Below are 15,452 nucleotides of genomic sequence, written 5' to 3' on the forward strand. Positions count from 1 at the left end.
GGGCGAGATGAATTACTACAACCAAGAATATGTAGGATAAGACTAGCCGCCGCCTGATCAGTTTCTCATGCTAGCCTCCTTTTGCTTTTCAGAACGCGAATCATTGTCGTCCTCGCGAAGGTTTTAATCTGAGGCGCAAACACCGTTCTCTCTCCGCTCAAAGAAAGAAACGGTCGCGTGTCGCTTTTTCGAGTTGCTTTGATATCCCTCCATCGCTTTTCGTCGACCCGTGTCTTTGGTGCTGCCTTTGATGCTCATCAGAAGGATTGATCCATCGCTGTGTCAAAGTGACGGTCGGTGTTCAGCTCGGCGCGTCGGTCAACAGCAGAACACAGGCCGTCATTATGAAGTGCGTTGCCGGTACGGTGCGAAAGAAGAGCTGCTCCAACGAAAGAAAACAGAACGAGAGGTCAATTTCTGGTCAATTTCAGGTGGAAGAGGTCGATTTAGGGTCAATTTCAGGTAGAAGAGGTCGATTTAGGGTCAATTTCAGGTAGAAGAGGTCAATTTAGGGTCAATTTCAGGTAGCAGAGGTCAATTCCGGGTGCTTTTAATCTTCACACTGAAATTCGATGTTCTTTCCCTGCTTCCGAATTCTCCAAGATAAAAAAAAAAACGTCTGTGCTTTTAGTTTAGCCATTATATAGCAATTTCAGTTTCCTTCGCTATTTTATGTATATCGTCAACGCTACACCACCATGTTAGTCGACCCTAGTGCCCCTGACCCCGGAGCACCAGCGGCGGCGTGGCACGAGGCGGGTGGTGCTGAGGGAATGCATGTCGCTGCGTGTCAGATTAATTGCATCCACACGTCTGCCGGGTCAAGGGCGAAGTGCTTCCGTGATATCAAATGGCGCCGCTGCCTGCGATGTTGTCTGAAAAAAAGTGTGCGTGATATAGTGACACAAGCAACAGCAGCGGCGATATTGTGTGAAGCAGCAGCGAAACAAGCAGCAGTCATGGTAGTAGTAGTAGTAGTAGTAGTAGTAGGAGGAGGAGGAGGAGAAGGAGGAGCATCAATATACATAGAAACATCAACACGTGCACAAACAGCATATGCATCAACAGCCCCAGTGAATAATCTGACTCCCGTGGCCACATCATTATGGACCCGACGTTAAGCATATCAGGACGAGGCCACCCACCGCTCCGCACCACAACAAACTCCCGGGGTCCACGAGTAGGCGGGACGCTCCTGTTGACGCCCCCGGACGAAGCCTGAAGCGTCGGAATCCGGAGAAACAACAGGCTGGACATGTTTGAGTGATGAGGCGCAGCACGAGCAGGAGGAACGTTTAAATGTCTGTTAATTAAATTGTCTCTGTACGTAATATTTCGCCGTAGTCACTGTCCACGCGTGTAGCCTCATCGGAAGTGCTGGGTTTGTGTGGGACTGTTGAAGGGAAAGATAGAGGAGGAGGATGTCTGAGATATTGTTATTATTATTATTAGTGGTTATCGTCATCACCATTACTACCATTATCGTTTGTTCTCTGAGCTGTAAAAATCATCCAGACAAGTTATTGGAGACGTGACACACCGTTGACGAGATGGTGGTATTACCTGGTATCCTTGGTAACAGCCTCGACCCCGTCATCTCGAAGAATTTGACAGCCTCGACCCCGTTATCCTGCCTTTGTATCATAACTACACAGTTTCACTTGGTATCATATCTACACATTGATTGTAGCTTCGTTCCTTCCTCCGGCCTTTCAATCACAACTACACATTTTTACTTGGTATCATAATATCTTCACATTGACTGTAGCTTCGTTCGTTCCTACGGCCATGGTATCATACCTTAGATGTTTACGAGGAAGAGGAAAAGGATTAAGAGATTTCGAAGAGGATTAAGAGGTTTAGAAGAGAATTAAGAGGAAAAAGATGAGGTTTAGGAGAGGATTATGAGAAAATGGAAGAGGATTACGAGTTTTAGAAGAGGATTAAGAGATTTACAATAAGTATACGAGGAGGTGGAAGAGGATTATGAGATTTGGAAGAGGATTAAGGGGAAAAGGGGTAGGATTAAGAAGAAAAGGAAGAGGATTAAGAGGTTTAGAAGAGGATTAAAAGGAAATGGAAGAGGATTACGAGTTTCAGAAGAGGATTAAGACGTTTAGAAGAGGTTTACAAGGAGGAGGAAGAGAATTAAGAGATTTTAAAGAGGATTACGAGGTTTACCGTGATATATCCACGATTCCCGCTAGTTTTATTAGTAGAAGAAGTAGTAGTAGTAGTAGTAGTAGTAGTAGTAGTAGTAGTAGTGGTAGTGGTAGTTGTTATTTTGCTGTCGTATTCATAATTAACAGCGTCATAAACCAGCTTCCTCCCCCTATAAAACAAGACTGTGGCGCAACGAATAACCCAAAAACTAAAAATAGATAAAAATAAAGCCTCCGTTCAAAGCTTAACACAACACCGCCACCAATCCGTTCGCTCTTTCACTCCCCTAATAAGTACCCTCCTTGATTCCTAAGAGATTCATCCCATCCCCCTTTGCGCTAACGTCGCCCCATGTAACGAGACCCCGGAATGCCAACGTAACAGAAGGCAGTCACTCTAAGTTAAAATTCTCTCTCCCGCACACACATACTCTCCGATATCTGTGTGGGGCGGGAGGAGGAAGACAAGCAAACAAATAAACAGGCAAACAAACTGGTCTTTCCTCACGCGGCTAAATTGGCTCGTTGGTCATAACTCGCTCCGGCTTAGTTTTGTTCGCTCGAGAATTTAATAAAGCGGCGTCAGGAAGGGTGGGAAAAAAAAGTGTAGCTCGCCAGGTGATTAAAAAAAATATATATTCCGAAAAAACGCTGCCGAGAGGAATGGAATATTGACTAAAAAAAAAGGGGGGGAAAAAGGAAAAGTTACCTCACACACGCTCTCTCTCTCTCTCTCTCTCTCTCTCTCTCTCTCTCTCTCTCTCTCTCTCTCTCTCTCTCTCTCTCTCTCTCTCTCTCTCTCTCTCTCTCTCTCTCTCTCTCTCTCTCTCTCTCTCTCTCTCTCTCTCTCTCTATCTCTCTCTCTCTCTCTCTCTCTCTCTCTCTCTCTCTCTCTCTCTCTCTCTCTCTCACACACACACACACACACACACCAGTGGTGGGCGCGGTACCAAAAGTTTCGGAGTGCGTTACGCGGGACTGCTGTACCTCAGCATGCCCAGTGCGTTCCGCTGTACCCCGGTACTTTTCCCGCCCCCCCTGGTGCGTTCTGCGGTACTGCGGTACTGCGGTACCTGGTTTCTAAAGAAGCACTTAAAAAGAGAAAAAAATAGCTTTGCGACACCAATTACCAAAAAGTGTTTGCCGGTACCGCGAAAAGTACCGCAGGAAATTTGAACGCGGTATCGGTACTCCGGTACTATCAGCAATCCTCTGCGGTACTGCGGTACCGGTTTGGTAGTGTGGTAGTACCGCAGTGCCTCAGTACCGCAAAAAGTACCGCAAGTGCCGAGCACTGACACACACACACACAGGCACACACACAGGCACACACAGAAACGCTGCATGAACTGGGCCAAGCAGCAATCGGAAGCAATCATGGGTTGGCGGGATGGAATAGTGACCCCGTTGGAGCGACAACTAGTGGGAGGCGGTCCATGCCAGCCACCCAGCAATCCCTCAGCACCCAGTCTCAGCACCTCACCTCGCTCACTTTACCTACCTCCCTCTCTCCCTCCAGCCACTTCCTGTGTCTGTGTCCCTCGCCTGGATGACATATGGAGAAGAGTAAGGGGAAATTAACATGATGAAGCAGGAATATGAGGTAGATCAAGGACACGGAACAAGGAGGATGAAAAATTGAAGAACAGGAAGATTTTTCATTAGGTAGAGTTTCGCATATACGTTTATCTTCATTCATTGCCCTGGAAAGTGGAAGAAGAAAAAGATGTTGAGGAAGAGGTAGCTATATTTTCTTCCGCATCTGCATATCTGTCAAGCTGGAAATAAGAAAATAAGATAAAGAAGTGTATGAATGAGAAAAGATGATGCTGATATATTTTCATTTCCACAAGTGTTGAAAGAGATAGTGGAAGGAGCAGAACAAAAAGAGGAATTTGATGATGATGGAGAGAGAAAAGAAGGTTAATGAAGTGGAGGAAGAGGAGGAGGAGCCCATCTCAACTCTCCTCACTTGCGTTTCTCTCCACTCAGGTAGGCAGGAGGTGAGGAGAGATAAGGAGGAAGATAGAGATAAAAAAAAGAAAAATAAAAGAATAAGAGAAAAGACTAAAATGCAAGAATAGAGAAAAGAAAGATTCAAGAATATGGAAGATAAAAAGAAAGAGAGGAAAGAGGGAAGAAGATAAAGATGAAGATAAAGGAGGAGTAAAAAAATAAGAAATGAAAACTTGGAAACGAAAATAAAGAACGAAATGGCAAGAAAAACAAAACAAAAGGAGAAAGGCAGAAAGGAGAAAATGGAAGATGAAAAGAAAGAGAGGAAAGAGGGAAGGAAAAGAGGAAGATAAAGCTGAAGATGAAGAAGAAACATGAAAAGGGAAAATAAAGAACGAAAATGCAAGAACAACAAGACGAAAGGAAAAATAAATAAGAATATGGAAGATGTAAAGAAAGAGAGGGGAGAGGCAAGAAGAGGAAGAGGATAAATACAAAGATGAATATGGAGAAGAAGAAAAAGGAATAAAGAAGAATATGAAAACGAAAATAAAGAATAAGTATGGAACAATAACACGAAAGAAAAAAAGAAAGAAAGAAACAAGAATATGGGAGATAAGGAGAGTGAGGACAAGAAAAAACATGGAAAAAAGAAAATAAAGAACGATAATCCAAGAGCAGAAAAAGACAAAAAAGGAAAATTAAGAAAAAGAGGAAGGAAAAGGGAGAAAATAGGAAGCAAGAATATGGAAGAAAAAAAAAGAGAACGAAACTGCAAAAGAACAAGAAGAAAATAAGAAGCATTCACTCCGTCACTTCCTTTCCGGCATTCCTTCCTTCCTTCCTTCCTTTCTTCCTTCCTTCTTCCTAATTCCACACTTCCCTCACCTGTTTATCACGTCTCACCTTTGTTTCCACCTTTCAGCTTTTTCCTCGTCAACACACTCATCATTCCACACAATTTCGCCTTTTCCCGCTGCGTCACACACACACACACACACACACACACACACACACACACACACACACACACGCACACGCACACGCACGCACACAAAGACAGTCTCCCTTTTCCAACCCGCGTTTTGCCTTCCTTTCTTTTCTTCATTTCATCTTTTCTTATTTCCTTTTCTGTTTCCTCTAGTCCTTCCTTTCTTCCGTTCTCTCTCTCTCTCTCTCTCTCTCTCTCTCTCTCTCTCTCTCCAACGTGACCAAGCCATCAAAATCGCCATTATCCTTAAGCCTAACGATTCAGGCCTTCTCGTATTTTTCGTTTACGTCAAATTTATATTCCCGGCCAGTTTGCTCTCTCTTTCTCTCTCTATTTTATTTTCATTCAATTCTATTCTATTTTGTCGGATATAAAAGCAATTCCCCCCCTCGCGCCAATAGTTATCTGATATCAATAATTCAGGACGCGCAGGCAGGCTTTCAGGCGGTAACACTTTCATTCTGGATCGTGTATAAGAGTTTCTCAGCTCGCTCGCCAGTTCGCTATAAAGGGCTATGAACGCTGTGTGGTAGTATACGTACAAGCGTGTGGGGATGGGTAGGAGGTGGAGGTTGGTGTGTGTGTGTGTGTGTGTGTGTGTGTGTGTGTGTGTGTGTGTGTGTTTTCGTTCGTTCACACATGCATGCACACCCCACACACATCTGTCCCAATACCTCTTGTTCTGTTCCTTCCAAGTGTTGTATATTTCTCTCTCTCTCTCTCTCTCTCTCTCTCTCTCTCTCTCTCTCTCTCTCTCTCTCTCTCTCTCTCTCTCTCTCTCTCTCTCTCTCTCTCTCTCTCTCTCTCTCTCTCTCTCTCTCTCTCTCTCTCTCTCTCTCTCTATCTCTCTCTCTCTCTCTCTCTCTCTCTCTCTCTCTCTCTCTCTCTCTCTCTCTCTCTCACTTCCTTCACACACATATCCATTAACCTAAATTATCCCTAAGACAAGCTTGAACCCGACTCCTCCTTCCTTCCTTGCCTCATCATCAGAGTTGTCTCATTAACATCATTCCCTTTCCCTAAATATTTCACTGCATTCACACACAGACATCCATTAACCTAAATTATAACTAAGACAAGCTAAAATTTGACTCCTCCGTTTTCCTTCATTATCCCATTTACATCATTTCCCTTGCAGTCTGGTGTATAGTCACTCTATGACGCTCTTTAAAATTATACTAATATCCTTGTTGTTGGGAGAGGCAGCACGAGAAAGGATGGAAGCTGTTGCATTGCCTGTCTGTTTCTTATGATTTTTGGCTGTAAGGAAGACAGCTCAAGGGACAAAAACAAAAGAGCAACAGTATAAATCCCGCTAGACGCTGCTCCGAACATAGCCGGAAAGAACGTGAGGCTAATAGAGAGACCAAGTTCGGGTGGAGAGCAACGTTGTCAGATTATCGTACCCAGAACATCGTATTTTCTGGCTTATGACTCATGGCTATTGCAAACAAACATCAATTATTATCGATTTTATCCATAACTATAAAAAAAAAATCTCGTTATAATTTGGGTACATTATCGTCGCTTTTCTTTGTTTTCCTTCACTCAGTAGTCTCTCAATTTCCTTACAAACTCTTCTTTTTTACATTATCATCGTTTTTCTTCATTTACCTTCACCCAACAGTCTCTCAAATTCCTACAAACCCCTTTTTGCTCTATTTTTCCCCAACAATCAAAGTTGCCATCGAAGTGTGTGTCCTGCCTGATGACATTCCGCTGGTCGTCCTCACTCAATCGGTCCTCTAATTGCGAAGCGTTGCCGTCACATACTAGCAAGCAAGACCTACATTCGGGGGCACTCTCCTGATGAACGTGAGAAAGCACTCCATATAACATCATCATTAGCTTCTCTTGTTCCTGCGCCGACGACATGCGATGGGTGACTGCCTGTGTTCGTGTGTGAGGGGAAGAGAGTTGTGTGTGTGTGTGTGTTTGTGTTTGTGGGGGAGGGGGGAGCTGTATGTGGTTGCACGTGTTTGTCTGTTTCCCTCTCAGTCGTTTTGTCCATCAAGCAAAAAAAAATCGCTATATATGCGCTGTTCCTGTAAAAGAGTGTAGAGATGAGTAGACAAATGAGGGGTCAGTTTTGGAAGGAGAGGTGCCTTGAAACTCCAATCTGGAAAGAGTTTTAAGCCGTAGGCAGGAGGCAATACAGACGAAGGGAGGCTGTTAGTGCATTATCTGTCCGTCTGTCTGCCGATGAAAATTATGTAGTGAAAGGTTAGACAGACAAATTGCTACAAAAGACAGGCAGACGGATTTTAAGTCGTAGGCAGGAGGAAATACAGACCAATGGAGGCTGTTACTGCGTTTTCTGTCCCTCTGTCTGTCTGTCTTTGAAAAATATGTACTGAAAAGGTTAGACCGACACATGTTTATAAAAGACAAGCAGACAGATACAGACGGATATAAATAGGAATGTAATATTAAAAGAGACTGTTAAAAATGCAAGATATAAATGAACGGATACAAAACAGTTAATGTAGTAGCGTCGCTGAGTGCATAAATCAAAAGAGCGTGAAGCATTTGCCGGTGTTTGTTTTAAATGGACTGAAAGGAAAGAATTTTTTTTTTTTTTTTTTTTTTTACAGCAAAGGAGACAGCTCAAGGGCACAAAAAAGTAAACATTAATAAAAAAAAGCCCGCTACTCGCTGCTCCTATAAATGAAGAGTTTGCATCAAAAATATATAATTCTTACACACACACACACACACACACACACACACACACACACACACACCACACACACATGAGCTAAATGACTGACTGATTGACCGAATGACTGACTGACTGACTGACTGACTGAAGGGAACACATCAGGGCTACGAACACACACACACACACACACACACACACACACACACACAGACACACACACCGGATGAATACACCATCAACACAAATTCATGCAAAACAAAATAAAACTAGTGTGTACATATGATTCTAAACACTTTTATCCGAAATCCAATGATAGAAATAACTGTTTGAATTTAAATTGGGCTTTCTATTTATACAATGCTGCGTTTGTTTGTATCACGACGTGGGAGTAACGGGGAGGGCAATGGCAGCTGCTGTAGAGACTTTGAACTACGTTGTGAGGCGGCGCACAGGTTCCTCTCTCACACACACACACACGGTAATAGGCTTATGAGCTTGAATGGATGCCTTGAAGGAAAAAAAATGATGAGACTGACATGCTCCAGTAGGCAAAGGAATAAGGACAGACGCCGCCACCAGTGATGTCAGAAGCAGCTTGTAGCGAAGGGAGGCAAGCATGCAACCACCACTACCACCCTCCGCTACGCCGCAAAGACCGATAAAGGAACGCAAAGAGAGAGAGAGAGAGAGAGAGAGAGAGAGAGAGAGAGAGAGAACGCGAAACATTTCAGTAATTAGACACGAGTCAGAAGTTAATTTGAAGCGGAATAAGAAAAAAACCGTTGAAGTAAAATTGGACGGCGAATACCAAATCAGCTTCATTAAATTTTCTGCTGACTTCGCCGCCAATGCATGAACATGGAGGCACCCGCGACATTCAGCCCAGTAATGTTCCTGATACGCTTGGCTGGCAGTGAGCGGGAACAGGGAACACAAGAGCGGTGGTAAGACCTGAAGATCGAGGGGTGAGGCAGCAAGGAAAAGTCGCACGTCAAAGGCCACGTGTGCGATGCGTCTTCAAGGGTATCTGTCGCAGCGAGGCAGTCAGTCAGTCTCCGATCCGAAACCAGACGAGAACGAAGCCTTAAGGAGTAGAAAAAAAGATGCCACGAAAAGACTTTGAGATGAAAACAGCAATAGTGGAGAAGAGAAAAGAAAGGAAGCAAAGAGGAGAAGGGAGAAAGAGTAACCAGCCGTAGGAAGAAGTAGAAGAAAACCAACATGAGAGAAAGAGAGATGGAGGAAGAAAGGAAGGGATGGAGAGTAAAAAAATTATCCCAGAAAAAGACTTTGAGATGAAAACGGCAACAGTGGAAAAGAGAAAAGAAAGGAAGCAAAGAGGAGAAGGGAGAAAGAGTAAACAGCCATAGGAAGAAGTAAAAGAAAACCAACAGGAGAGATGGAGCAAGGAAGGAAGGGATGGAGAGTAAAAAAGAAAATGATGCCCGGGACAGGCTCAAATGTACCGTGGCCTCACTTCACTTGTTTGTAAAGCCTCTCGTAGAAGTTGCAGGGTTTTTCATGGACTGTTTTGTGATGCCGGTGATAGTTTTACACGACTTCTGCACCATGGACGGAAAAGCACCCATGGAAACTAGGTTAATCTTCTCTGAGGCCTTGGAAAATAGTCGTAAAGGAGCCCGATGCGTTTGAAAATATGGACCTCGGGACCGAAGAGTTTATGGTAATTGATACGTCGCTGTTAGGAGGAATATCTTCGCCCTTTGCTTTCAGTTCCTCTGGTAAAGGATACGAAAGAAAAAGCTATGACTCTTTTCTCTCAATTCTATTTCTTTTAGTCACTAATAATGGATGACATGTTTGAGATGAAGTAAGAAGCTATTGTTGACGAGCTTCTGGTGAGTGATACGTCGTCGTGAGAAGAATAGCCACCCCCTTTTCTTTCAATCCTTCGTCTGCCAGTCGCTAATAATTGATCACATGTGTGGAGTGCTAACGAAGGTGTAGATAAAAGGAAGAACATATTGCTTACATGGCCTGAGAAGAGAGACCTTTTAAGACGCCCGGAGGAGAAGAAACGTAAAGGACAAAGCCATTTTTTTTCTAGTTAACACGAGAAAATCAGACTACACATCCCAGGAAGAACAGAATATAAGCTGTAAGGGAAAAGCAAGCGTCGGTACACCAAAAACAAGGCTGAGACGTATATATTCCCTTCACCTGTTCCCTCCCCTTCCCTCGCCTCCCTGACCACCACCACCACCACCACCACTACCAGCATCCCTCCCAACCTACGTCCCTCACGCTTCTTTTCTGGACGCCTTCTCTTAGCTTTGATGTTGGAATACGCGGAATCTGGTGTCATTTATAGTGTCTTGAACTAAAAACAAAAGTCTGGTTCTGAAATAATGATTATCCGTATCCAGAACCCCGTCATCATTAAGGCAATCCTGAGACAGAAGGGTGAACTTCCAAACCAAAGGGACTGGAAATAAACGTACGAAAAACAAGAAGAAACATAAATAAAGAGAAAAAACAGAAATAAAAAAAGGCGCATTAGCATTCCTACTTATGTGAATGGAAATAAGTATACGAAAAACAAGAAAATAAGTCAAGATAAAAGCGCATTACCAAACCTACCTATGTGAATGGAAATAAATTAAATGTAAGAAAACAAGAAAAAATTAAAAAATAAAGATAAAAAGGCGGATTAGCAAAAGGAGCAGCAGAAAATGACGATGATTATAAAAGCTTCTGGTCCCTTTTTTTATTATTTCATGACCCAAAATTTACCAATGAAGCGCGATGTTTGGGCCTCCATGACCTGCCCCGCCGTTGTGTTTGTCGCTGAGAACAATGAAAGGAATGATCAAAGGAAATGAAAGACCAAGCATTATATTTTTTTCGTGTGTGTGTGTGTGTGTGTGTGTGTGTGTGTGTGTGTGTGTGTGTGTGTGTGTGTGTGTGTGTGTGTTTGTGTATGTGTATGTTTGTTTGTGTTATATACCCTTGAATCTTGAACCAAACTTTCAATAGATAATTTTCACACTCGCAGACAACAAGGGGACGCCGGGGCTGTTAAGGAACTCACCTGGACCACTGAGGAAGGAAAGGTAAGTCTCGTTGATTTCCCTGAGGGGGTGTTAGGGTAGGCAGGGATGTATGGGAGGAAGGGAGCGACACACACACACACACACACACACACACACACACACACACACACACACACACACACACACACACACACACACACGAGTGCAGTCACCCGTCATCGCCATTCAGTTTGCATATGTCACCCTTGAAAACTTGCATTCGTGGTTTCTTTTTTCTTTTTTTTTTTTTTAATTCGAAGGTTATTATTTTTTTCTCATCAGCGGTGAAGCGACGGACGCCCCGGGAAAGTGTGCCTATTAAATTGAGGTCAAATATTCGGTAATCGTCCTGAGGCCACTAAAACAGAGCTATTGGAACCCTGACTGCCGATAGAAGAGAGGAATGCTTTCGGAACTTCCTGTGTGATTCCGTCTCTCTCTCTGGCTCGCTCGCTCGCTTGCTTACTCTCTCTCTCTCTCTCTCTCTCTCTCTCTCTCTCTCTCTCTCTCTCTCTCTCTCTCTCTCTCTCTCTCTCTCTCTCTCTCTCTCTCTCTCTCTCTCTCTCTCTCTCTCTCTCTCATTTGCTTGAACTTAATTAAACCGCTCGTTCGCCTTTGCTTTTTTTTAGGTTTTAAAAGGCTAATTCACTGTACTTGTCGCACTCTGTAATGTATATCCAGCTTAACTCTGCCCTTTTATTTTTTTTTTGCAATTGTATTCTTGTATTTTTTATTATTTTTAGTTTCTCAGATTTCGAGTTTAATCATTGTTACGTATGTTTTTTTTTTCTTTCTTTATCATTGCGCTCAATCTTTTCTTTTTATTAGTTCGATTTTTTTTTTTTTTTTTTTTTATGGGCGTTCGTTTTAGTAGTCTGGAAATGAAGCAGCTGATTGGCCTGAATTTTTCGCTTCCCTCTAATTTCGTACATCATTAGTAATAATCATAATAATAATAACACTAAAACATTTGGGTCTCATCATTCCTTCTTAATTGCTGTTCCCTTGAGCGAACGTGGGAGGCATTATCATCGTCATCATCAGCAGCAGCAGCAAGAGGACACTGACTCCCTCGTGACACATATATTGCTCGTATTTATAAACATTTCCCTGCCCAAGGACACATATATGACGACAAGGTTTTCGTTGGCGTTTTGGGCATTCATTACGCTCAATTTTTCTTAGTTATTTTTTTTTTTATTTTTTTGGTTTTGGTGTTGGTTTTAGAAGTCTGGAAATGAAGCCGCTGATTGACCTGAATTTTTAGCTTCCCTCCAATTTCGTGGATCAGTGATAAAAGGGTACTGGGCAAGGTTCCGCGTCGCTACCCTCACACTTGCTAACGTGACCAGATGAATAGATAGATACATAGATAAGTAAATAAGTGGAAAGGGAGCATTCCAAGACACCTCACCATCCGGAACTGATCTCTCGTTTTGTCCGCTCATTTCTATTTTCTTTTATGCTGAGCGGACGGACAGACATCAGTATTGTCAAGGAGAACAACAACAAAAAAGCCCCTCTGAAAGCAATCCACATACAAATGACAAATCTAGTATCGGCTTGCACGATGAGGCACAACGTAGCGACGCGCCCTGCAGTGAAATGGGTTCTGTGCTGGAATCCAAAAAAACGCTTTGTTTACTATTCATCAAAATCTATAATTAGGCTCGTTTGAAGCGTTAATCAGCTCGTGCGTTATAATTGGAAGTCGTGTGCCGTTTGTAACACGCAATAATGCGACGCGTTAACTTGTTTGTCGTAGACGCTCAATGAGAGTATTGTCCTTGGCTTGACTGAACAAGGGGCGAGGGGCGGGGAGAGGGAGAGGAGAGGCGGGGGTTCGAAGGAGGAGGCGGGGGAGGCATCGGCGCTGTTCCCAAAGCTCTGATCTACACCGTGACGAATCCAGTATTACCAGAGAAACACATTAACTCTCTGTATCTATCTCTGTCCTGTCTGTCAATCTATCTCTTTCTTAAATTGCGCCCTCTATCTAGCTATCTGTCCTTCTGTCTGTCTATCTATCTTTTGAATTCTGCTCTCTATCTATCTATTTGTCTGTCTTTCTATCTCTTTTTTTAAACTGTCCTCTCTATCTAGCTATCTGTCCGTCTGTATGTGTCTGTCTCTCTATCTCTTTCTTAAGCTGTGACCGATAACGGCTAGTCTGATTCCCAACGAGTCGGCAAACAATCGCACGATGAAACACTGCACAGTTGCACGCGACGTAGTAACCGATCACTGGCTTGGGTGGGTAGGGCGGGTGGGCGGGCGCTGCAGAAAATATGGTCCGTATTACTCGGCGCCCAAAGTTCCTCCGTCCAAATCTCTCGTTTATCACCTCTTTCGCCCATCAGTAACTGCAATATTTCCCGCGCGTCGCCTCCCGATCACCGCCACAACTCAGGCGGCGGGGAAGTCTGGCGGGTGGGAAGGACGGAAATGGAAGCGGGTTGGAGGTAGTGAGGTTGGGGAGGTTCCTTCAATTAGTCAGTCAATCAGTCAGTCAGTCAATTAGTTAGTCAGGCTGGTCTATGTGTGTGTGTGTGTGTGTGTGTGTGTGTGTGTGTGTGTGTGTGTGTGTGTGTGTGTGTGTAGTCCTAATGTGTTTCCTCCAGTTAGTCAGTCAGTCAGTGAGTCAATCATTCAGTCAATTAGCTGGTGTGTGTGTGTGTGTGTGTGTGTGTGTGTGTGTGTGTGTGTGTGTGTTAGCGTAGTCCCAGAACGACTGATAACCAAGAAGGAAGGAAGGAGAAGGGAAAGGAAAGCCAGGAAGTCCGCGAGGGAGGTGAGATCCACAAGGCGAAAGTTATAACGACATTATTAATTAGTATCATTCCTTTATACGCGGCGTGGGAGGCGAGGCGAGGCAAGGCAAGGCAAGGCAAGGCAGGGGCGGTAAGTTTGTGTAATAAAGTCGTGTCGTGGCAGCCTTAACAAAATAAGGCGCAGCGTTGCCAGCACTAACGAGATCAGCTTCGCCCTGCTCCCTCGCTCCCTCGCTCTCTCCTGAAGGGAAATTCTTGATCCAGCCTCGCGCCACCGGGAAACTTTCCTTATTAAAAGTGAATCAAAAACTTTTCATTCAATTACGACGGAATTGTGAGAGAAGGATTGGAATATTTCAACACTTACTTTTTTCCCCTCACAATATGCTCGACAGATTTCCACTTTGATAATGTCGAGGCGGCGTGTAAAGTTTACTCTTTTCTGGGCCAAATATATGAGAGATGTGAAACGAAGAAAAGAAGCGACGAGCAAGTTGAAATGACGCGGCTGCGGCAGTGCGGGGGGGGGGAATGGGGGAGGCAAAGAGTGGTGTGACGTGGGGACGAAAAATGACAAAGCACTATGATGAAGGACGGAGGAGGAGGAAGAGGAGGAGGAGAAGGAGGAGGAGGATAGGGATGCCTGATGAATATTGGTGCGAACGGGGCAGCAGTAACGACAGGACGGTAGTGAAACATGCGAAGATGAAACGATGGCGACGAAAAGACAGTCGAGGAAATGCAAAAAAGGACGGTGGTGGCAAAAAGACAGTGGTGGAACATGCAAAAATGGAACAGTGGTGGCGAAAAGACAGTATTGAAACAGTGGTACAAATTTGACAGTGATGGCGGAAACACAGTAGTGGAACATGTTAAGATTGAACAGTGGTTTCAAAATGACGGCAGTGAGACATGCAGAAAATGAACAGTGGTTTCGAAAAGACAGTATTGGAACATGCAAAGATTGGACAGTGGTTTCGAAAAGACAGTATTGGAACATGCAAACATTGGACAGTTATTTCGAAAAGACAGACAGGGAACATGCAAAGATTGGACAGTGGTTTCGGAAAGACGATAGTTAATATGGATAAATTGGACTGTAGTGACAAAATGATGACAGAAGGACGATAGTTAGGAAGGGGCGAATATTGGACAGCGGTGCAGGGATGGGGATGTGTTCTCTCTGGAGGGATGTGCTTTATTTCGATATTAAAACACTGTGGACTTTCAACATTCTCCTTTGGCTTATACACAAAACTGGACAACATAAGTTACTTTGTTGTATTAGTATTCATTAGTAAAGCCTATCTTCTTTGTTAGGAGAGAGAGAGAAGGAGGAAGTTAGAGAGAGAGAGAGAGAGAGAGAGAGAGAGGAGGTAAGCGGAAGGTGAGATAGAGAGAGAAGGTAGATAGATGGAAAGATAGAGAGGGTCGTAGGTACCGGAAGGTGAACCAACAGGTGTTTTAGCAGGGGGTAAAATAGGTGGCAGGTAATAGGGCCAGGAGGTGATGGCGGCCCACCAGCTCCTCAGTGCGGCCCCTTTGCGTCCCAGACCTCACTTGATATTCATTAAGGTAACTATTCCGACCTTCCGCCCTTCGCCTTCCCCTCCTCGCCTCTCCTCTCGTCTCCCGTGCTTCTATCGTTTCCTCTCCACCGCGCGCTCTCCCCTTCGCTTCGCCCCATCCACCCTCCCCTTCTTACCGATCCAACCCGACTGACCCACTTCGTTTTTTTCTACTTCTCGCATTGTCTTTTGTTATTGTTTTGTCCTCATGTTTATGCTCTTCGGTTTTGTTTGTTTCTTTATTCAGACATTTATTATCCTTTCCCGCCTCTTCTTCCTCCTCCTTCTA

The 15,452-nt window shown here is 44.0% G+C and overlaps 1 long non-coding RNA gene across 1 annotated transcript in view; it reads left to right on the forward strand.

Moving 5' to 3' along the window:
- The window catches only part of LOC126998694 (uncharacterized), a 112,882-nt gene that overhangs the window by 56,477 nt on the left and 40,953 nt on the right, over positions 1 to 15,452 (forward strand). Inside the window, exon 3 of the long non-coding RNA XR_007752971.1 lies at positions 10,788 to 10,845. This is a non-coding gene — a long non-coding RNA (uncharacterized LOC126998694). The remainder of the gene's footprint in view (positions 1 to 10,787; positions 10,846 to 15,452) is intronic.

This window comes from Eriocheir sinensis, chromosome 14 (assembly GCF_024679095.1).
Source record: "Eriocheir sinensis breed Jianghai 21 chromosome 14, ASM2467909v1, whole genome shotgun sequence".
Classification (NCBI taxonomy): Eukaryota; Metazoa; Arthropoda; class Malacostraca; order Decapoda; family Varunidae; genus Eriocheir; species Eriocheir sinensis.